Source organism: Hyla sarda, chromosome 8 (genome assembly GCF_029499605.1).
Source record: "Hyla sarda isolate aHylSar1 chromosome 8, aHylSar1.hap1, whole genome shotgun sequence".
NCBI lineage: Eukaryota > Metazoa > Chordata > Amphibia > Anura > Hylidae > Hyla > Hyla sarda.
The window spans coordinates 170,765,798-170,790,687 of record NC_079196.1 but is presented as its reverse complement, the minus strand read 5'-3'; the positions used below and the strand labels follow the sequence as shown (position 1 = coordinate 170,790,687).

At 47.5% G+C, this 24,890-nt stretch overlaps 1 long non-coding RNA gene across 1 annotated transcript in view; it reads right to left on the bottom strand.

Moving 5' to 3' along the window:
• Window positions 1–24,074, bottom strand: part of LOC130284301 (uncharacterized) — a 29,377-nt gene extending 5,303 nt beyond the window's left edge. Inside the window, exons 1-3 of the long non-coding RNA XR_008846973.1 lie at window positions 24,041–24,074; window positions 23,236–23,296; window positions 21,745–21,859 (exon numbers count right to left, since the gene is read on the bottom strand). This is a non-coding gene — a long non-coding RNA (uncharacterized LOC130284301). The remainder of the gene's footprint in view (window positions 1–21,744; window positions 21,860–23,235; window positions 23,297–24,040) is intronic.
• Window positions 24,075–24,890: the final 816 nt, after the last annotated feature.

The following is a 24,890-nucleotide window of genomic DNA, read 5'->3' as shown; positions in this document are numbered from 1 at the left end:
GGCGGCCTGACAAGTGACGTCACTGACGTCCTCCTGTGCGGGTATGTGGAGGGACGTCACATGCGTGACGTCCCTCTACAGACTCGGTGCCAGCCGGACAACCGGAGACCAGGAGGAGGAGGGCGAGGTAAGTGAAACATTCCGGCATTTAGCGCTGCTTGCCGGAAGCAGGGCTAAATGCCTGAAAAAGTTACCTGCCCTCCACCCAGAACTGCATGTCCCAGGTGTCGGGCAATACAAATTACACATATCTGGTGCGGGCCACAAACTCTTGTTCCGCGGGCTGCAAATGGCCTACGGATCGGGAGTTTGAGACCCCTGAATTACACGACTTAGGCGGCCGTGAGGCCCCTTTTAGCACGAGGCCTTAGGCGGCCGCCTAAATCGCCTAATTAGAGAGCCGCCTCTGATCCTTACCACCTTCATCCAGAATTCTTTAAGCACAGGACACTCATAATCCATATGGAAGAACCCCATTCCTTCATTCTCACATCTTGGGCATTTGTATTTTTACATGTGTTTATTTTTCCCAGGAGTTGCGGCGTGTAATATAACCTGTGTGTTATAAAAAATTGTGTAACTCTTTGTGAACTATTTTTAATAATATTCAAGTTCTCTTCCCAAATCCCCCTCCATTCCCTTTCTATTACTTGTCCTATATCCTTCTCCCATTCTATTATACTATAGTGCTTTTCTCCCTTCTTTTTAACATCCACCATTATTTTGTACATCTTAGAAATTATTTTTTTATTATCGTGCCTTCCCTTAACACCTTCATTATCGGGCAGTCATTAATTCTCAATTCCTCTTTCTTATCTATTTTTTTGACTGCCTCTCTTAACTGTGCATACCAAAATAGTCTATTCAAAGTAAGAAGAAAACGGATCCGACACTACCAGAATTAAAGGCTACTGGCACTAATAGCATCCAAGGGGGCTGCGGAGCTAGCTAGAGGGTTTTCTGTAGTGGTGCGTCTCCATAAACAGGAAGAAGAAAGTTCATGCATAAACAAAGAAGAAGGATCGCACTCACCAGAAATTCAACTCTTTATTCCGTCACCAGTACGCAAGGCAATGACATAAGTGGAGGCGGGGGGGACAGGAGCTCCGGAACAAGTTGTTTCACGCCTGTTTGGCGCTTCCTCAAGCCGGTGAATGATTTCCGTCTCCGGGCGACACCTAAAATAGGCATCACATCCGGAGACGTCACTCATCACGTGATACATGTAAACAGAGGATATCATGTGACTCCCGAAAGTAAGTCCTGGCTCCGCTCATAAAACAAACTAAAATATACAGTAAACATCAATATATAGACCAAAACAAAATCATGTAGAGACATATATGATCTACACTAACATTAAATAATAGTAATATAATACAAATGATGATATATTATAACAAAGGCGCTAATTCTACCCGGTCATTAAAGCCCAAACTGCCCGTGGCTTCCAATTTAAGGATCCAGTGGGCTTCACGACGTAAAAGGTAAGTCTGACGATCGCCACCTGCTGGGAGATCTCTCACCCTTTCTATACCCGCATTAGTGGTAATGCCACTTGCAATGTATGAAGCTGAGAAAGTTCGCCTCCTGGGAGATATAGTTACCTATAAATGCCTAGGTAGTAATCCTACTAATAAAACCCTCATCCAACTACATACTTTTTTGAGAACTAAAGTAGAAATAGGGCAGATCAATGTTAAAACTGCAGAAAAATTAAGACCCAAACATCCTCAGTTTGCCAAATGGTATTATTTACCAAAGGTTCACAAGTCGCTGAGCTGACCCCCTGGTCGCCCCATTGTGGCGGGGATCGGCTCAGCGACTAAATACCTTTCTCAATACATAGAGTGGCTTTTGAAACCCGTTACCTTCCACAGCATCTTATGTTAAAGACACAGGGGACCACCTGACACACTTGCATGATTTTCCATGGCAAGAGACTTACAGACTTACATCCATTGACGTTGAGAGCCTGTACACTCGCATCCCACATGGTGCGGGTGTACAGGCTATCCGTGAGGTTTTGACAGAGACGGACAAGACTGAAGACCATCACTTTTGTAACTGATTCCTTAATGTTTATTTTGACGCATAATGAATTCATAGATGGAGACATTTGGTATAGGCAGGAGACCGGGACTGCTATGGGCAGCCCGGTCTCCTGTACATATGCCAATCTTTTTTTGACTATTTTTGGGCGACGTTACATATTTTCTTCTGTTAACCCTTTTGTTCAGAATATCAAACTTTTTTAAGGTATGTGGATGATATTCTGGTAGTTTGGGAGGGATCCGAAGAGCTTTTTGCTTCTTTTGTTGATTTTCTGAACATAACTAACAAGGAAAATATGTTGTTCACGTCTGTTTTTGGGTGTTTTGACCTTAGTTTCTTGGACGTTAAGTTGGTCGTGAAGAATGGTGCGCTTACCACTGAGGGCTACCTCAAGGAGATTGCTCGCAATTCCTTGCTCCATTTTGATAGTTTCCACTCCTTACATGTTAAGCGCAGCATTCCTTACTCTTAATTTCTCCGTTTGCGTAAAGTAAATAGTGACAACACTTTTTTTTGACTCAGGCAACTGACTTAAAGAAAAGACTTATTGAACGACACTATCCTGAAAGTTTAATTGAAGACGGTTTTGACAGAGCTATGACAGTTAGACGGAAGGATCTACTGGGACCAAAGGGTAGAGTAGACCTTAAACCAAGGAGGTTTATATTTTCATTGGCTAATTCCCATATGAATCGCACTGTCGCTAATGCCATTAGAAATAATTGGTACATCATTGAGTCAGATGCTGATCTCAAGGATGTTGCCAAATACTGTCCTCTTATCACTTATAGGAAAAATCGAACACTAGGTGATAAATTGAAGCATGTCCAATCTGTTTGACATAAACCGGCCCTAAAGGGTTGTGAATGGCTTTCTGGTTCTATGCCTAAGGGCAATTTCCGATGTGGAAATTGCTCATTTTGCTCCCAATTCTTGTGTACTAAAAATCTACGGTTGGTTTTTTTTTTTGCATGAAATAACTGATTTAATCACATGTCGTACCTCCTTTGTGGTCTACAGTATTTTTTGTCCCTGCGGCTTCTTCTATGTGGGCAAAACCATTCGACCCCTCCATGTGAGATTCCGTGAACATTTACGTTCGATACGGACCGGAGTTGGTGTCCCTAGCTTAGTTGCCCACATGGAAGAAGCCCACCAAAAGGATCCGAGTGTCCTCAATTTTGCGGGTATAGAAAGGGTGAGAGATCTCCCAGGAGGTGGCGATCGTCAGACTTACCTTTTACGTCGTGAAGCCCACTGGATCCTTAAATTGGAAGCCACGGGCAGTTTGGGCTTTTATGACCGGGTAGAATTAGCGCCTTTGTTATAATATATCATCATTTGTATTATATTACTATTATTTAATGTTAGTGTAGATCATATATGTCTCTACATGATTTTGTTTTGGTCTATATATTGATGTTTACTGTATATTTTAGTTTGTTTTATGAGCGGAGCCAGGACTTACTTTCGGGAGTCACATGATATCCTCTGTTTACATGTATCACGTGATGAGTGACGTCTCCGGATGTGACGCCTATTTTAGGTGTCGCCCGGAGACGGAAATCATTCACCGGCTTGAGGAAGCGCCAAACAGGCATGAAACAACTTGTTCCGGAGCTCCTGTCCCCCCCGCCTCCACTTATGTCATTGCCTTGCGTACTGGTGATGGAATAAAGAGTTGAATTCCTTGTGAGTGCGATCCTTCTTCTTTGTTTATACATACCTAAATAGTGACATCAAACTGCTAGGAATTTTGTACTGTGCGCTCAGATCCTCAGATCCAGATGTTCTGCGTCTTCTTCAAAAAATTGTGCTGCAAATTTCAAATTATATTTACTCCAAAATCGCCATTCCTGCCCCTCTAATTCTTTAAATATTTTGTTGTTAAATAATCTCGTATATACAAATGAACCTTTCACATTCATTACTTTTTCATTCGTTCCCATACTTCACCCACCATTTTCTCTATGGGGTTCTTTCCACCCAGCTTGGATTCTAGGAATTCTCCCATATCCTCACACTCATCTTTTTTTTTCTTTTGTCATATTCGCAAAGACATCTGTTTTTTTCCATTTCTTTACATACCTCAACTGTGCTGCTATATAGTATAATCTAAAATCTGGAACAGCTAGTCCTCCATTATTCACCCCTCTGCTTAGATAACTTCATTTCATTCTTGTTTTTTTCCCCTTCCAGACAAGTTCTCTTTCCATAGTTTCAATTGCTTAAAAAAAATTGTTCTCCTAACCAAACCGGACTATTGGTCAACACAAACAGTATCTGAGGTAAAATTATCATCTTCAATAAGCCAATCTTGTCCTCCATACTGAGTGGTAGGCCTAACCAGATTTTTATTTTTACTTTTATTTTTCTCAAGATGGGCCAGACATTTAGTTCCGGATATTTTTGAGTTTATGCTTAATCCTGATTTATTTCCAAATTCCTCTATTTCCTCTATGATCTCCTTCAATATCTGCTGCGTATTTCGAATATAAAGCAATATGTCATCTGCAAAAAGTGATAATCTGTCCTCTGTCCCGACATTAAAACCCCTCTAGCCTCTTGTTATTTCTGATCCTTATTGCCAATGGATCAATATGTAGGACAAAGATATGGGGGGACACAGGACAGCCTTGTCTGGCTCCTCTGGTCAACTGAAATCCTTCCGATTGCACACCATTTATCAGAACCCCTATCCCCTAGGGATCCCCTTATCATATCCCCTCATTGCCATCCAGAGGAAGGACCACTCCACCCTGTCAAAGGCCTTAACAGCATCCAATGACAGGATGGAGCAGCCCCCCCCCTCTCCCTCATCTGCAGACTTCCAAACAATCACCTCACATAATCTGCCATAGTTCTTTCCCTCATACATCCACATTGGTCTTTCTAGATTAGTAAGGGCATTACCTTCGCCAATCTCACTGCTAGGATCTTTGCCAATATCTTCATATCGGTATTTAGCAGTGAGATTGGCCTATATGCATCCGGCTCATATTCATCTTTTCCAGGTTTAAGAATTAACGTTATTACTGCTTCCTTCATTGAGGGGGGCAATATTCCTCTCTTTGAAATGTCTTTAAATAATTTAACTAACCTAGAAACTAAAATACTCGCATACTTTTTATACAATTCGAATGGTATCCCATCCGGGCCCGGAGCCTTAGATCTGTGTGCCTCTTTTACCACCTTCCATACTTCACTTGGGTAAAATTGTTATTATGTATTTCATGTTGCCTTTATTATGAGAATGTTTTTATGTGGATCATTATTAATAGGTGCACCAAGGTTTAAGCAGGCGGACTGCCTCCTTTTCCCAGCATACCTTGAGAAAACGTCACTGTGACATGAAACAAGTGCATTATTGCTGTATGTAATGCATCCTCATTTGTATGCTTTGCTAAAGCAATAAAGCAGCAAGTTTTTGCAACAGTACTCCAGGTGCTGTGTCATCCTTCTTCTGTTTGGTGAGATACTTATTGCATTTTGAAACACACGGGCAACGGAAGGTTGAACCTGCATGAGATTTGGAACTGTGCTTAATAGGTGTAGTGGTTAGTGTTGAGCGGCATAGGCCATATTCGAATTCGCGAATATTCGTGAATATATGGACGAATATTCGTCATATATTCGCGAATATTCGCATATTCGCTTTTTTTTTGCATAAGCAAAAATTCGCGAATGCGAAAATTAACATATGCGAAAATTAACATACAAAATAAGTATAAGCGAAAATTCGCATATGCGAAAATAAGCATATGCAAATTTTCGCATATGCGAACATTCGCACAGTAGTATTAGAGTCTTCTTTACACCACACAAGCTGGAAGCAGAGAGGGATGATCACTGTGATGTGTACTGTGAAAAAAAATAAAATAAAAAAAAAACAAAAAACGAATATTCGTAATTACGAATATATAGTGCTATATTCGCGAATATTCGCGAATTCGCGAATATGCGATATTCGCGAATAAAATTTGCATTGCGAATATTCGCGAGCAACACTAGTAGTGGTCCCGACAGCATATCACTAGACTAGCGTTGTTATATTGCTATTATAATTACTATATCTGGAGGTTCTTACTGATTAGTGTACATAGTGTTTTTTTTTGTACTTTTTTTTTTTACTTACATACATTCTATTGGTAATATTTTATTTTATTTATTAAAAGCTACGTATTTCTCATTTATGTTTTCATATAATGAAGTATTTACTATCTGGTTTGGATTGACCTATAGCTATCTATATGATCCCATGCCACCATATGTGACTTTAGTACTTACCTGCCAGACAGCAATGGACATGCTTAGAAAAGATCTGTGCTTGTCTTGGGGCTAAATGGATGTGTTGTAAGTCCACCATAACGCTGTTGCTTTCTTTTTTGTCAAATGGCTTTTTCCTTTTGGAGTTCCCTCCCTGCAACTACAAGTCCCAGTCCTTTGTTTGTAAGTGTAAGGTCACTTTCCTCCCTCCCACACATCAGGCGCCTCACCCATTGCAACATGAAACTACAATTCCCTGCAGTCCTCTGGAGAATGCTCTCCCTCCCACCCAGTGGTCACTCCATTCATTGAAGCAGACAGGAATCCTTTCAACACCTGACTAGTGATGCAATGCCTTGGGCCACACTGCAACTTGGAAAAACCTTAGACAACACTCATTTTGTATGCTGATAAAAATAATTGTTGAGGCACAGATCACATTAGAATTGCGAGACCAGTCATCAAACACAGGTACAGACACTATATTATGAACTACACACATTTTAAAGCATATCTCGACCTCATATCCTGTCCTCATATCCCGTCCTCATATCCCATCCTTATAGCCCGACCTCATATCCCGCCCCCCATATCCTGTCCTCATATCTCGACCTCATATCCCGTCTTCATATCCCATCCTCACATCCAGTCCTCCTATCTCAACCTCCTATCCCATCCTCCTATCCCATCCTCCTATCTTTACCTCCTATTTAGACCTCCTATCCCGATCTCCTTTCTCAACCTCCTATCCCGTCCTCATATCCCGACCTCCTATCCCATCCTCCTATCTCGACCTCCTATCCTGACCTCCTATCCTGTCCTCATTTCCCGACCTCCTATCTTGACCTCCTATCCCAACCTCTGATCTCGACCTCCTATCCCGTCATCCTATCCGTCCTACTATCTTGACCTCCTATCCCGTCCTCCTATCCTGTCCTCCTATCCCGGCCTTCTTTTCCTGTCCTCCTTTCCCTTTCTTCCTATCTCGACCTCCTATCTCGACCTCCTATCCTGACTTCCTATCCCGACCTGATATCCCGTCCTCATATCCCGTTCACATATCCCGTTCACATATCCCATCCTCATAGCCTGACCCCATATCCCGTCATCATAGCTCGACCCCATATCCCGCCCCCCCATATCCCATCCTCATATCCTGTCCCCATATCTCGACCTCATATCCCGTCCTCATTTCCCCTCATATCCAGTCCTCCTATCTCAACCTCCTATCCCGTCCTCTTATCCCATCCTCGTATCTTGACCTCCTATCCCGACCTCCTATCCCAACCTCCTTTCCCATCCTCATATCTCAACCTCATATCTCGACCTCCCATCCGACCTCTTATCCAAACCTCCTATCCAGTCCTCATATCCTGTCCTCTTATATCTTAACCTCCTATCCTAACCACCTATCCCGTCCTCATATCCTGACCCGTAAAATGTGTACCAGGTATTGAAATATATCCAGTCGTACGGAAGTTATGTGGGAACATACATTTCCCATAGATTTGATTAGGATTTTAAACAAAAACCCTGACCCTCACAAATGGGGGTAGTTAAGGGTTAAATTAACTATCTTATATTTTAAGTGGACATATAAGTAACATGTGACCAAGTATTTTCGAAATATCTCCAGCCGTTTGGAAGTTATGCAGTAACATATATTTCCCATAGACTTGTATGGGACTTTAAACAAAAACCCTGACCCTGGCAAATGGGGGTGAGTAAGGGTTAAATTACCTATCCTTTGTTCGTTGTTGACATATCAGTAACATGTGTGCCAAGTTTTATGTTAATATCTTTAGCGGCTTGGACGTGATCTTTAGCGGTTTGGACGTGATCTTTAGCGGTTTGGACACACATACACACACACCTGGGCCCTCATTTACTATTGCAAACCCGACATGTTTTGTCGGGTTGTGCACCAGATTCTGTCGCATTGTGCCAGAAATTCTGTCTGCGCCAGAATTGAAAAAACCCAACTAACTCTCCATTTTGCAAAGAAAACCTGAAAAAGGGGCATGGTCGCCGGGAAAAGGGGGTGTGGTCTCAAAAAAGGGGCATGTTCCCGACATTTTCACAAAAAAACAACATATTTACTAAGGTTTCAACATAAAATGTGGGGAATTTGAGCTGAGGAAAACCAGACAGATCAGAGCATGTGTAAAAAAAACCTAAGTGTAGGGAAAGTGGAAAATGCGTAAATGAGGGCCATTGAGTTATATATATATAGATTACACACTACATACACCAGTATTTATATGCTATATATCATGAATTTTTTATCATGTCATAAGGTACAGAAGACTCAATAATCTAGAATGGTTTTTCATAAATTCCTTCTCTGTAATGTCTGCAATAGATGCTGATGATCATAAAAATCACTTTCTGGACATCATTTTTATTATTCATAGTATTACAGAGTAATAAAAATAGCTGTGTATATAGTGTAGTATAACTGCCAGTTAGCTAGAAACTAAAAATGTTGAAAAATATAGTGTCTTTACCCAATGATCATCTGAGTGGGGAGTTAATATTGTTATAAATCTATATTATTATATAGTTTTTATTCACTTTATTATAATTGTATCCTAGAATGTTTGTGACCTACCCTCAGACCAAGGCCTTCTATCCCAACTTGGACCTGTCTGATGGATCTGCTGACCTCCTCAACCATGGTGAAAAGATGTTTAATGCTCTCGGAAATGCCGTCAGTAATCTGAAAAATCATGATAAGACCCTGTCCAGGGTGGCCACCGATAGCGACCTCCTCACCAACAACTTGAAAGATGACCCTGGAAACTTTCAGGTAAGGGACATGTGGCTCAAAAACAGTGTGTGAACATAGCCTTAGGCTTGATTCACACACAGTACTTTGGGCATTTTTTTGGGCCTCAGAAGTGAAAGTTACACAAAAAAAACTATAATGGAATGATTTGCCACTTTTTCTGCTTTCCGAAAACATACTGACCAAAATAAGGTCCAAATAAAGGCCCAAAATACTGGCCGGCATTTATCATTGTAGGTGTAAGTGAAGCATTTCTCTACACCTTTTTTTGTGTGCTGGTAATATATAGGAGCAGTGGCGTCACTAGGGGGGGGGGGGGGGGCAGAAGGGGCCATGCCCCTCCCTAGATCAGGCCATGCCCCCCCTTGTGCCCCCCAATTTAAAATAAACTAAGTCAGGGGTCGGCAACCCAGGGCACTCGTGCCACACTCATGGCATGCGGGGTCCACTTAAGTGGCATGATGCGGGGGGCTGCCGACATTCACTTGTAAAAGTTATACATGGTAGGGTGATACGGCCATAAGGGCTGTGTGAGCAGGCCGGTGTGAGGTGAGATTTCACCTCACACCGGGACTGCTGTCAGAGACTCACTGCGCGCAGGCACGTCTCCTGCGTCCTCTACCCTCCCACACTAGAGGAGAGGAGAGAGAAGAAAATACCTCACCACTGCTAGTGCGTCTCCTCTGGGCCTTTCCCAGTCTGTGATGTGGTGTGTTGATAAAGAGGCCTTGGTGCTGGGCAGCTCCTCTGCCTGCCTGATTACTCAAGAACCTGCTGCCGTTGCTAGCAAGTTGTCTGCCGCGCAGAGTGAGGGAGAGAGGCCATTCATCTTCTCCCTTGTCAGGACTGAAAAGCTGACAGAGCCCACCGCTGAGGAAGTTATCACAGTCAGGTTTCTTATCTTTCTTTCTGTATGGAGGGGATCTCTAAGTAGTTGTGGCTATGAGGTGAATTCATCCCTTTCCTGGCAGAACTTTTCTTGTCAGTAAGGTTTGATTCACCAAGTTTAACCCTTAGCTTGACAGGATCCCGAGTTATATCCTGTAATACTCCAGATCTGTACTCACTATTCTGCTGTTGAGGTCACTGTGTACATACATTACATTACTTATCCTGTACTGATCCTGAGTTATATCCTGTAATACTCCAGAGCTGTATTCACTATTCTGCTGGTGAGGTCACTGTGTACATACATTACATTATTTATTCTGTACTGATCCTGAGTTATATCCTGTAATACTCCAGAGCTGCACTCACTATTCTGATGGTGAGGTCATTGTGTACATACATTACATTACTTATCCTGTACTGATCCTGAGTTATATCCTGTATTATACTACAGAACTGTACTCACTATTCTGCTGGTGAGGTCACTGTGTACATACATTACATTACTTATCCTGTACTGATCCTGAGTTATATCCTGTAATACTCCAGAGCTGTACTCACTATTCTGCTGGTGAGGTCACTGTGTACATACATTACTGTCACGATTCGGCTTACAGGTAGTGGATCCTCTGTGTCAGCGAGGGATTGGCGTGGACCGTGCTAGTGGACCGGTTCTAAGAGGCTACTGGTGTTCACCAGACCCCGCCACAAAGCAGGATGGTCTTGCTGCGGCAGTAGCAACCAGGTCGTATCCACTAGCAACGGCTCAACCTCGCTGACTGCTGAGAAGGCGTGGGACAGAAGGACTAGGCAGAGGCAAGGTCAGACGTAGCAGAAGGTCGGGGCAGGCGGCAAGGTTCGTAGTCAAGATGGATAGCAGAAGTTCAGGTAACACAGGCTTTGGACACACTAAACGCTTTCACTGGCACAAGGCAACAAGATCCGGCAAGGGAGTGCAGGGGCAGTGAGCAGATATAGTCTGGGAGCAGATGGAAGCCAATTAAGCTAATTGGGCCAGGCACCAATCATTGGTGCACTGGCCCTTTAAGTCTCAGAGAGCTGGCGCGCGCGCGCCCTAGAGAGCGGAGCCGCGCGCGCCAGCACATGACAGCAGGGGACCGGGACGGGTAAGTGACATGGGATGCGATTCGCGAGCGGGCGCGTCCCGCTGTGCGAATCGCATCCCCGACGGCCATGTCAGAGCAGCGCTCCCGGTCAGCGGGACTGACCGGGGCGCTGCAGGGAGAGAGACGCCGTGAGCGCTCCGGGGAGGAGCGGGGACCCGGAGCGCTCGGCGTAACAGTACCCCCCCCCTTAGGTCTCCCCCTTTCTTTGTGCGGTAACTGCTTCCCAAGGGATGAGGACACCGGGAATGATTGGAGGGTTTCCTCAAAGGCAGGGAGTACAGCAGGAGTGGGAATGGGGAGGGAGGGCAGAGGGTGAAGCTTGGCACGGGGCAGGGTGACACAAGGATGGGAGCCATGAGGAGGCACAGAGGCTTGCCTGACGGGACTGGGAGGGGGGGAGAGGCACTTCCTATGGCAGGCAGAGTCCCAGTTCTTGATCTCCCCGGTGGTCCAGTCAAGGGTGGGAGAATGAAGCCGGAGCCATGGCAGACCGAGGAGGACCTCAGAGGTACAGTTGGGAAGGACGAAGAACTCAATCACTTCGTGATGGGGTCCAATACACATCAGGAGGGGTTCTGTGCGGTAACGCACAGTGCAATTCAATCTGACTCCGTTGACCGCGGAAATGTAGAGCGGCTTGACGAGACGGGTCACCGGGATGCAGAAGCTATTCACCAAAGAATCCAGAATAAAATTCCCAGAGGCACCAGAGTCCAAGCAGGCCACGGCTGAGAGGGAGGAGTTGGCTGAAGGAGAATTCCGCACGGGCACCGTGAGACGTGGAGAAGCAGACTTTGAACCAAGAGACGCCACACCCACGAGAGCTGGGTGCGTGCGTTTCCCAGACGTGGAGGACGAATAGGGCAATCCACCAAGAAATGCTCGGTACTGGCACAGTACAGACAAAGATTTTCTTCCCTACGGCGATTCCTCTCTTCCTGGGTCAGGCGAGACCGATCCACTTGCATGGCCTCCTCGGCGGGAGGCCCAGGCGTAGATTGCAACGGAGACTGTGGGAGAGGTGCCCAGAGATCTAAGTCTTTTTCCTGACAGAGCTCTTGATGTCTCTCAGAAAAACGCATGTCAATGCGGGTGGCCAAATGGATAAGTTCTTGCAGGTTGGCAGGAATCTCTCGTGCGGCCAGCACATCCTTGATGCGACTGGATAGGCCTTTTTTAAAGGTCGCGCAGAGAGCCTCGTTATTCCTTGATAATTCGGACGCAAGAGTACGAAATTGGATGGCGTACTCGCCCACTGAAGAATTACCCTGGACCAGGTTCAGCAGGGCAGTCTCGGCAGAAGAAGCTCGGGCTGGCTCCTCGAAGACACTACGGACCTCAGCGAAGAAGGACTGGACTGTGGCTGTGGCAGGATCATTGTGGTCCCAGAGCGGTGTGGCCCAAGACAAGGCCTTTCCTGAAAGAAGGCTCACTACGAACGCCACCTTAGACCGTTCTGTAGGAAACAAGTCCGACAACATCTCCATATGCAGGGAACACTGAGACAGAAATCCACGGCAGAGTCTAGAGTCCCCATCAAATTTGTCCGGCAGGGACAAGCGGAGGCTAGGAGCGGCCACTCGCTGCGGAGGAGGTGCAGGAGCTGGCGGAGGAGATGGTTGCTGCTGTAGCAGAGGCAGAAGTTGCTGTAACATGGCGGTCAACTGCGACAGCTGCTGTCCTTGTTGGGCAATCTGCTGCGATTGCTGAGCGACCACCGAGGGAAGGTCAGCAAGACTTGGCAGCGGCACCTCAGCGGGATCCATGGCCGGATCTACTGTCACGATTCGGCTTACAGGTAGTGGATCCTCTGTGTCAGCGAGGGATTGGCGTGGACCGTGCTAGTGGACCGGTTCTAAGAGGCTACTGGTGTTCACCAGAGCCCGCCGCAAAGCGGGATGGTCTTGCTGCGGCAGTAGCAACCAGGTCGTATCCACTAGCAACGGCTCAACCTCGCTGACTGCTGAGAAGGCGTGGGACAGAAGGACTAGGCAGAGGCAAGGTCAGACGTAGCAGAAGGTCGGGGCAGGCGGCAAGGTTCGTAGTCAAGATGGATAGCAGAAGTTCAGTTAACACAGGCTTTGGACACGCTAAACGCTTTCACTGGCACAAGGCAACAAGATCCGGCAAGGGAGTGCAGGGGCAGTGAGCAGATATAGTCTGGGAGCAGATGGAAGCCAATTAAGCTAATTGGGCCAGGCACCAATCATTGGTGCACTGGCCCTTTAAGTCTCAGAGAGCTGGCGCGCGCGCGCCCTAGAGAGCGGAGCCGCGCGCGCCAGCACATGACAGCAGGGGACCGGGACGGGTAAGTGACATGGGATGCGATTCGCGAGCGGGCGGGTCCCGCTGTGCGAATCGCATCCCCGACGGCCATGTCAGAGCAGCGCTCCCGGTCAGCGGGACTGACCGGGGCGCTGCAGGGAGAGAGACGCCGTGAGCGCTCCGGGGAGGAGCGGGGACCCGGAGCGCTCGGCGTAACAATTACGTTACTTATCCTGTACTGATCCTGAGTTATATCCTGTAGATCTTTTATTAAAAAATATAAAACATTACAAAAAGAACGAACATCACCATAACAATAATACAAACAACATACACCTGTATAATATATACAAAAATGAGTCCATATTAGTCCAAAAATGTCCAACCAAGTATCTTCTGGTCCAGCCTCATTCTCACCAAACACACCGCTATAATAACAACAACTACTAAACACTCTACAATAATAATAATACTTACAGTAATAATAATAACAACAACAATAATAACTAAAAACTGGTCCGGTTTCATTTCCCCACCCAAAATAATAAATATAATAAATATGTGTCAAACCACCAACAAACACCGCAAACAGAAAAACAGAATATACAATGTTTTTTTTTTGTTTGTTTGTTTTTTGGCCCTGAGCTGGTCCCGCATCCCATGCCCCCAGTACATGATAACAGACGTCCAGGATTTTTTTTTTTTATAAAAGGTCCCACACAGAAACCCCCCTCCCCCCATCTACCCACCACCCAACCTAACACTAAACCCCAACACAACACAACCCCTAGAAAAAAAATACAATATATATACATATATACACATATACATAAATGTACAAACAAAACAAATATATACAAAATAATACAAACTATACAAACCAAACAACAAACAACAATAAGGCTTTTCAATCACACAAACCCCTAAAGCTCAAGTTCAGTGCCTGCAAGCCCTATATCACCATATATCTACAGCCCAAAACAAAAAGACTAATGTGCCAGCATCAGCCCACCACCAGGGGCAGACAACAGGCTAAGGCACTTTAAAGGCAGAGCCCCTCCACAGACGGGAGGCCCTGCCAGCACCCAGCCTCTCGTACTCCAGAGAACGCACCTTCACCAGGTCACCGAGAATGTTCCTAACCACCTCACCCACAGGGAGGATTTTACGCTGTCTCGACACTAAACACCGTGCGTTCCACGTGTAATACCTGACCACTGAGCTGACTAGGAATAAAGTGCACCGGTCCCAGCCTCCAAGGTTTCTGAATGCCCTATAGGCCCATTCCGCATAGGAGAGACTGGCCAGCCGAGGCCAACCAACGGAAGCGCCCACCCTGTTGTAAACCTCTGTGTTAAAGGGACAATGAAGCAGAAAATGCTCCATGCTTTCCAGCATGCCTCCACACTCTTCGCGGGGACATCCCCGGTCATCAGAGCTCCTGCACTTCAGATTGTCCCTCACACACAGTTTCCCATGGAAGCACCGCCAAGTCAAGTCCCAAAACTTCAAGGGGATCCTGATAGAATTCAAAAGCTCTAAACCCACCTCCAGATCCCGACTTGGGCAGTCCTTGAGCGCCAATGGCCTCATGAAATGAGAAGACAGGACCCTCTTGTCAAGGAATTTCCTCGACAGAGTCCTAATCTCCCACATCCCCAGACCCCACCGACGAATAACCTTCAGAACCAGGGTAGCATAAGCCGGGCGATGTCCGTGTGGTGTGCGAAGATCCTTCACTTGCCCTCCTGTCTCCCATTCCTGGAAGAAAGGCCGAAACCATCCCCTACAGGAGGATACCCACGGAGGAGCCCTCTCTGACCAGAGGTTTGCTATATTGGTCTTAAGAAAGGTATTCACTAGGAACACCACAGGGTTGACCATACACAACCCCCCTAGTCTCCTCGTACGGTAAGTAACCTCCCTCTTCACTAGGTTCAGTCTATTCCCCCATAACATTTGGAAGAACACACTGTAGACCCGGGTCCAAAGAGGTTCTGGCAACATGCATACACTGCCCAGATATATCAGCAAAGGGAGCAGGAAAGTTTTCATCAGGTTAACCCTTTCCCGGAGGGTCAAAGACCAACTCTTCCACTGATCCACCTTCTGAGCGGCGATCTTAAGCCTGCTTTCCCAGTTTTGTTTGGGGTAATCCCCTTGACTAAATTCGATGCCGAGGACTTTTGCGGATTCCTGGGGCTCTGGAAGGGCGCCCGGGAGATCAAAATCAGGATCTCCCCCTCCCAGCCAGAGACTCTCACACTTATCCTGATTGATCTTGGACCCGGATGCCTCCGAGTAGCGGTCCACCTCTGACATCACCCATCTGCCCTCCTCTTGTGAGGAGACAAACACGGTGACATCATCAGCGTACGCTACCGCCCTCAGAGCCGAATCCGGCACCACCAGGTCCATTCTCACCCCCGCCGACGGTCCACAATCAATCCTTCTAAAGAAAGGATCGATTGCAAACACGCACAGCAAAGGGCTCAAAGGACAACCCTGACGGACACCAGACCCAACCTCAAAAGAGCGGCCAATCCAACCATTCACAAGCGGGAAACTCTCTGCCCCTACATACAAGGTCTTAAGCCAATCAACAAACCCCCCTGGCAGACCATATCTCAGAAGGACAGACCAGAGGTACTCATGGTTAACCCGATCAAACGCTTTTGCCTGATCCAAGGACATCAAGTACCCCTTCCAGTGCCCAGCCCTACCCTGCTCCACAGCCTCTCGGACACTGAACACAGCACTAAATGTACTGCGGCCCGGAACAGAGCAATGCTGAGCCCCCGAAAGGAGCCGGGGTGCAAACTCCACCAGTCGGTTAAACAGCACTTTTGCCAGAATCTTTCTGTCCGCATTGAGAAGTGCTATGGGACGCCAATTCTCAATGTGGGACGGGTCTTTACCCTTTGACAGGATGATCAGCGCTGACCTCCTCATTGACTTTGGCAGAGTGCCCGAGGATAGACACTCATTAAAAACCGCGGTCAAGAGTGGAACCAAAGTGTCCTTAAAGGTCTTATAGAACTCAGATGTTAAGCCATCCGGACCGGGTGACTTCTTGAGGGCAAGCCCATCAATAGCCATCCTGACTTTCTCTTCCCGGATCATCTCTGTCAAAATGCCAAGAGAGGGGTCTACTCCTGGTTCAGGGACAGTTTCAGCCAAGAAAGCTGACACCTTATCTCGATCTAGATCCTTCCTTCCCAAGAGGTGCGAGTATAAGGATCTGACGACCTCCAGGATCCCTGATCTGGACCTTTTCAAGGATCCCGTACTATCAATCAGTCCTGAGACTACTTTACTATTCACTGACATCTTGCAGTTTCTGAAAGGGTCGGGCGAGCGGTACTTCCCGTAATCCCTCTCAAAAATCAAAGATGCGTGCCTATTGTACTGGCACTTCATCAGCAAGGACTTCACTCTGGAGATATCATCACGACTACCTCCAGTCGAGACAAGGTTCTCAAGTTTCTTCCTCAGGCCCTGGTACAAGCGGTACCTGTTTAGGCTTCTGAGGCCTGAGAGCTGGCGGAAGAATCTCGCAACCCTTTCCTTGAAGATCTCCCACCACTCTGACTTACTGCTACAAAGGCCCAGCAATGGTACCTGGCTCTGAAGAAAATCCTCAAAGGACTGTCTTATCTCCGCTTCTTCCAAGAGAGACGAATTCAGCTTCCAATAGCCTCTGCCCATCCGGGGGGTCTCTGTGACATTCAGAGAAAACAAAATTAAACAGTGATCGGAGAACTCCACCTCAACAACAGACACTGCTGAAGAGACGGCTTCCTCCTTTAAATAAAACCTGTCTATCCTAGACCTACAACTACCCCTATGATAGGTGAATCCCGCGTGGCCTGGGGTGTGCCGGATGTGGACATCCACCAGGCGAGCCTCACTCGCTATGCTATTAAGGGCGACGCTATCATAAGTCAGCTTGTCTCTGGAACCTCCCCTGTCTTGGGGCCTCGTGACAGCATTAAAGTCCCCTCCAAAACCACCTGCCGACTTGTAAAAAGATAGGGCTTGATCCTCATAAAGAGACACTTCCGGTCCCACTTAGACTGTGGGCCGTAGATGTTAATAAGGCGAAGTTCTTGTCCCCTCATGAGGACATCTAAGATCAGGCACCTCCCCATTTCTAACTCGATAATCCGTCGGCATTCTACCGCTGCGGTAAAAAGGACCGCCACTCCGCTATACGGCTCGGCCCCAAGAGACCAGTAGGAGGGCCCATTCCTCCACCCTCTTTTAGCCTTGTAGATAGATGACATATCTGTTAGCCTGGTCTACTGCAAAAATAAAATATCAGCATTAATATGGGCAAAAAAATCATAGGCAGCAAAACGAGCTGTATCTGACTTAATGCTGGCGACATTAATGGACGCCAGCGTCAACGGAGAGGGTGCTGCCATCAAGGGTGATTGAGTTAAACAGCTTTCTTTTTCCCACTCCCCTTCTCACCCTCCACATGAGAAGAACTCTTCACCCTTTTTAGAGAAATAGAAGTGTCCATCTCACCAGACGTCGTTTTACTTTCCTCGTCTCCGGATTCTAGGCCAGTCCCTTCCCCTGAGGACATAACCTCCCCAGGGGAAGAGGACTCGGCGCCCCCTGGAAGCCCCTCTGCCACCTCCCCCTCATCCTCCCCTTCCGAAGAAGAGGAGGAGATGTCCCTGAGGGGTCGTAATCGATTGGAAAGACCAACCAGAGGGGAGTCAGTTTTGCCTTCCTTTGGCACCTGGACCAGGGTGGGAGAAGATCTTAAATCTCCCTTTTTTCTACTTGTACCCCGCTTTCGTGTCTCCTTCTGCCATCCCCCATCATCCTCCTCCACGCTATCTGAGGAGATGGCACCTTCCTCATTCTGGATCCTCCTGACCTCCTCATTCAACTCGCCATCCCTCGGGGTCTCAGCAGCAAGGTTGGCCTCTGGGACAGAATGAGAGGTCATCCCGGTAACCCGGGCTTTCCCCATCACCCTATCCCTTTGGCGTTTATCAAGACGTCTTAGTTGGGCTGGTGTCTTTCTCTTGCTGTTCCTCACTGACCCCTCAGTTCCTCCACCCCTGCTAGTCCCCTCCCCAGCAGATTCCGGCTCGTGATCTTCACCCACTGGGGACAAGACCGCATTAGCGAAAGAACGAGGACAACGACTGAATGGGTGACCTAAGTCACCACACAGGTGACACCTAATCTCTGCACAAGATGCGGCAAGATGGCCTACACCCCCACACAAGGCACATTTCTGCACCGTACAGTTTGCACTGAAGTGTGTGGGGTCACCACATCTGTGACAGAGCTTCGGCTGACCCCGGTAGAAAATCTGGATACGATCCCTACCGAGAAAGGCAGAGGATGGAATATGGGTAACTGTATTTCCTGAACGCTTAAGTTTTACCAAAAACGTCCAGGCTCCTGACCAGATGCCAAACTCGTCCCTGTTCTTCTGCAGGACCCCCATTACCTCGCCATACCGTCCTAACCAGGTGATGATGTCAACACAAGAGAGTGATTCGTTACGGGTCAAAACGGTCACTTTCTTGATTTCCTTTTGACGAGACAATGCCTGTACGGCAAAGTCTCGCCAGCCGGGCTCATTCTTTACCAATTCATAATTCGACCAGAAAAGCTCAAGCCCCTCTGGCCAAACAAAACTGATATCGAATTCAGGAGTACCGTAGGGATGTATCAAGGCGAAGATATCGACTGCCTTGAAGTCCATCTTTAGCAAGAGCTCAACCACTTTGGTCCTTGAAGGACACATATCTTCGCCCTGCCACCGAAGACGAACCACATTCCTACGGTTACTACCTGCCCCGGCTGTTGGGAGGGACCACACAGTATCGCCCCCTCTTTCCTCTCGGAAGGCAGAGAGACCGTGTCTCTCTATCCAGAAAGACAGATCAACTGCTCTACCCTCTACATTAATCAACCTTTCCCCCTTTTTCAGAGCTTCCAGGAGACGTCGCTGCAATAAACCGTCCCTAGAGTCAGGAGACGAGGAAAATATTCTACTTCCCCTAGCAGTGACATTGGCATAACTCCTATGGTCTGTCACCACTGGGGGGGCAACTGGACCCGACCCTACACCTACACCACTGCCAATGACAACATCCCCACCACCCCCAATGAAAACATTAGCACTTCCCCCAACAACATTGTTTCCAATAGCCTCATCTGTAGTCCCATCACCACCACCCCCAATTACAGCAACAGCAAAATCACCTTCTCCAATAACATTAACCTCAATCCTCTCCCCAGTCATACACCCCGTACCCCCATTTACCTTCTCATTCACTCTAGCTGGACCAGAAATAGCAAATCCGGGAAACGAGGATGATGATGATGTTTTTTCCAGTTTTGCCTCAGCATCACGGGGCACTGGGGCTGGGACAACCTCCGCTGGCCCTTTAAGGGACTGGGCAGCATGCTTGCCCGGTCTAGAGGAGGCCCCAGCCCTGTTCTTATTAGTGCCCTCCGCCTCATCAGCATCATCTCCAGTCTTTTCATGGCGCCGCTGATCAATGGGATCAGCGGCACCAATGCAAAACAAACGTTTTTATTCACTTTTGGGAGAGTCCGTTATGCCCTTTACTACCTCCGGCACTGAGTCACCCCCCTCTCCCACAGGGGAGCGAACTACAGCACCGGAGTCTGCCTCTCTGCCCACTGCTGGGCTGCCCTCGCTGTACGTCCTTGCGGCCGATGCCTTCTCTGCTCTATCCCTGCTACTGCAAACAGGCATGGAGCTCTGCGCCCTTTTAGTATTTGTACTCTCCCCGCACCTTTGCACCGAGTCCACCACAGAACACGGGCTGGGCTGGGTAACGGGGCTTGCACAATGAGCTGACCCTGCGGCCGACTCAGGGTTTACAGGGAGGGGGGTGTAGATGTAACTCACCACTTCTTGCTGCTTTGGCTTGGTCTTCTTTTTCTTCCTATCCCCAGGTGCCTCATTTGGGAGCTCATCTCCAAACACCAGGTTCTGAGGACACACTGGGGATTCCAGCATGCGGATCTGGGCCATTAGCGCCCCTCCCTGGTAGCTGCTGTCACTGTCCTCTCCTGAGTCGGCAGGTGATAATGCTGGCTGCTGTGCAGGGGGCCCACTGTACGGGGCCTGCTGCTGTTGCCGCAGGCCACCAGGTGGATCTGGATGTAGTTCTTCCTCCATCTCCTCCACATCATCCACCTGGCTCTCAGGTTGCAGCCTCATCAACCTTTTATTTTTTTCTTCTTCTGTCACCCTGAAGCGTTCCTCATTTTCCAATTTTTCTTTAAATGGCCCACTCTTCTCCAGTAATTCTGCTCTCCTCTCCTCCAAAACTTGCATGTCAGCCATAAGTCTTTTTATCTCTGAGTGGATCTCAGTTTTTTTCCGTTTAGGAGTTACCTTAGCCCTGGCACGGGCACAGCACAGTTCCTCTCGGAGCCTCCTGATGGCCTTACAGGCGTCTTCATACTCACGGAGGTGACTTTTTACCCTGGAGGTATAGGTGGAAATAGACTCCCGGGTCATCAGCACTCCCCAGCCTTCCTCACTGAGGTCGGCTTCACCTCCGTGAGTACTCTGCCTTCTTCCGGACGAACCCAGCTTTCCACTGGCAGCACCCAGCTTTCCCAAGGAGGATCCCACCTTGGAGTTTTTCGCCTCTGTGGGGGGAGTTGGAGCAGCATTGCTGCGACTCCTGGTGGAATGCCTCACACCCAAATCCTCCGATGTTCCGGCCGCTTGCTGGCTTCTACTGCTCCCCTGCGGCCTATTCCGAGGAGCAGAAGCCTGGGCCTCGCCTCCCTCACTCATGCCTGGAAACCCACTCCCTCCCTGGGGAGGAGGAAGCAGGCCCCAGGTGGAACAGATGGAAATCCCTGGAGCTCAGGAGACACAGCAGACACACACAGCACAGCTGAAGCACGACCACACCTAATTGGTCAGCACTCCAGAGCTGTACTCACTACTCTGCTGGTGAGGTCACTGTGTACATACATTACATTACTTATCCTGTACTGATCCTGAGTTATATCCTGTAATACTCCAGAGCTGCACTCACTATTCTGCTGGTGAGGTCACTGTGTACATACATTACATAACCCTTCCTGTACTGATCCTGAGTTATATCCTGTATTATACTCCAGAGCTGTACTCACTATTCTGCTGGTGAGGTCACTGTGTACATACATTACATTACTTATCCTGTACTGATCCTGAGTTATATCCTGTAATACTCCAGCGCTGCACTCACTATTCTGCTGGTGAGGTCACTGTGTACATACATTACATTACCCTTCCTGTACTGATCCTGAGTTATATCCTGTATTATACTCCAGAGCTGTACTCACTATTCTGTTGGAGGTGTCACTGTGTACATACGCTTAACTTCGCCATGCCATTTCAGTGTGCTCCGCTGAATGCTGCCTGCCAGACCTGCCACTGACACAAAGAGGGTGAGAGAACCTGCAGCAAGAACAGATTTGGAGATATGAAAGTGCTCCTGCCTCAACTATTAGGTAGAAGTGTAACTTTGTTGTAGACCCCTCTGTCCATCCCTGACCCCTCTGTTCTGCTGATGGAATCTATGTGTACAGCCAATCTCTGCACAGTTTACATTCAGCTACGGGACACAGTCATCTACATATATAGTGATTCCGGGGTCTGTATTATGGTGGGGTCTAATTCTGGGGTCTGTATTATGGTGGGGTCTGATTCTGGGCTCTGTATAAGGGGGCCTCAGCAAATAACTTAAGGGGGTTGAGCTAACAAGGGGGAATGAGCAAGTAAAGGGAGATGAATAAGTAAGGTAAGGGGGGCTGAGCAAGTAAGGGGGAAGCTGTAAGAGGCGGATGAGCAAATAGGGGGGCTGAGCAAGTAAGGGGGGCTGAGCTAATAAGAGGGGGCTGAGCAAATAAGGGGGGGGAAGGCGAGTAAATAAGGGAGATGAGCAAATAAGGGGGGCTGAGCAAATAATGGGGAAGCTGTAAAAGGGGGATGAGCAAAAAAGGGGGCTGAGCAAATAAGGGGGGCTGAGCTAATAAGAGGGGGCTGAGCAAATAAGGGGGGCTGAGCAAGTAAGGGGGCTGAGCTAATAAGGGGGGACTGAGCAAATAAGGGGGGCTGAGCAAGTGAGGGGGTTGAGCAAATAAGGGGGGAAGGCTGAGCAAATAAGGGGGATGAGCAAGTAAGGTAAGGGGGAGCTGAACAAGTAAGGAGGGCTGAACTAATAAGGGGGGACTGAACAAATAAGGGGGGCTGAGCTGTAAGAGGAGGCTTAGCTAATAGGGGGCTGGGCAAGTAAGGGGGCTGGGCAAGGAAGGGGGAGCAGAGAACAGAGCAAGTAAGGAGGAGCAAAGGAAGTAAGTAAGGGGGGACTGAGCAAGTAAGGGGGGTGAGCAAACAGGGGAGGATGAGCAATTAAGGAGGGCTGAGCTAATAGGGGGGCTTATCAAATAAGGGGGTGCTTAGCAAGTAAGGGGGGTTGAGCAAACAAGGGAGGCTGAGCAAGTAAGGAGCAGCAGGGGGCTGAGCAAGTAAGGGGAGCTGAGCAATTAAGGGGGAGCAGAGCAAGTAAGGGGGGGCTGAGCAAGTAAGGAGGGGGCTGAGCAAGTAAGGGGGGGCTGAGCAAGTAAGGGGGGCTGAGCAAGTGAGGGGGGGCTGAAAAAGTAAGGGGGGGCTGAGCAAGTAAGTGGGGGGGCTGAGCAAGGAAGAGGGAGCAGAGCAAGTAGAGCAGTGAGCAGAGCAAGTAAGGGGGGGGGCTGAGAGCAGAGCAAGTAAGGGGGACCTGGGCAAGAAAGGGGGAGCAGAGCAAGTGGACAGTGCGGCTACACCTTACCTACCTGAGATTGCAGTTTGCAGAGGGAGCCAGTGGTGAGGACAGTACGGCTACACATCATCTACCTGAGAAAGCAGTTTGCAGAGGGAATGAGTGGAGCGAGCAGTGCTGCTACCTTACCTACCTGAGAATGCAGTTTGCAGACGGAGTCTGCAAAAATCTGATTTATGTTTTTAAATTAAACATGTTCTGCACAGTGTGTGTGTGTGTGTATATATATATATATTTATATATATATATATATATATATACACACACACACACACGTTTTAAAATTGGCCCCCCACTTTTGTCACTGGCCCCCCATGTGCCCCCTCTAAATATGAATGCTGGAGACGCCACTGTTTAGGAGCACCAAATTTATTAAATGGTCACAGAGCATTTGATATATTTTGTGCAGGTCATATTTTCTGAAATTTCTCTCTTCACATACACCAAAAAGCTAAGTCTGGGCTGGTTTAGTTTTAGAGACATTTCAGTGGCTTTCCACCTTTTTTGCACCTTTTCACAAAAAGGCGCAGTTCATAAAACCCTTCCATATCATGTGTATTGCCAAAATCAGTGGATTGCAACTCAAAATCAGCAGAAATGTGTAAACTAAAAGGCGCAAAAAATGAGTAAATAAACCCTGCTTGTGCCTTTTTTGTGCCTTTTCTAGACACAAAAAACTGTCTAAAGACAATGATAAATGTCGGCCACTGTGTATGACTCCAGTCTTAAATTGAATACCAATATTTTTTATTTATAATGATTAACAATTAAACTTATTAGTGTGTTATATCTCTAACGCCCCATGGGGGTAGACTCACTGTGCCACAAGTGTCTGTTGGCCAGGGAGGCAAATGGGACAAACTGACACTTAACTGGCATCAGATGCAGCAGAGCAGATGCTGTGAGAACAGCAGAGCTGAGAAGGCTGCAGGTGCAGCTAGGTGGAACAAGCTTGGGGGCCAACAGAGGCCTGGTCGACAGTCCAATTTCATACAGAGGAGAGACAAGGCAGGATCCAAGGGAAAAGGCACAAGTAAAGTCCAGAAGGCAGGCTATGGCAGGAAACACTTGGATGGCAGACAAACTCAGAGACCTTTGTTGTGTTAGAACTACACAATTGCTAAGGCATCAGGGAACAGGTGGAGCAAAGTTATATAGGCAGTGTCTGGCAGAGATTAGAAGGGGATCCATTAGGGAGTGCATGCTGGCCCTATAAATCTCTGCCAGTGATTGTGCGGCCCCCTAGAGGACAATGAGGAAACTGCAGCAATGGCTAAAGCTGCAGTAGAGAGTCCAGAGGAGGAAGGCCAGGGAGCACAGCAGACACATGGCACAGAGGATGTCGCCTGCCGCTTTTACAAAATGTATGTCCCAGAATAGTGGTGCACAAACTAATGCTCTTAACCCCTTACCGACAATGGACATAAATGTACGTCATGATGCAGTGGAACTTAAAGGGGTACTCCGGTGGAAAAACTTTTTATTTTTTAATCAACTAGTGCCAGAAAGTTATACAGATTTGTAAATTACTTCTATTAAAAAAATCTTAATCCTTCCAGTACTTATTAGCTGCTGAATACCAAAGAGGAAATTATTTTCTTTGTGGAACACAGAGCTCTCTGCTGACATCATGACCACAGAGCTCTCTGCTGACACCTCTATCCATTT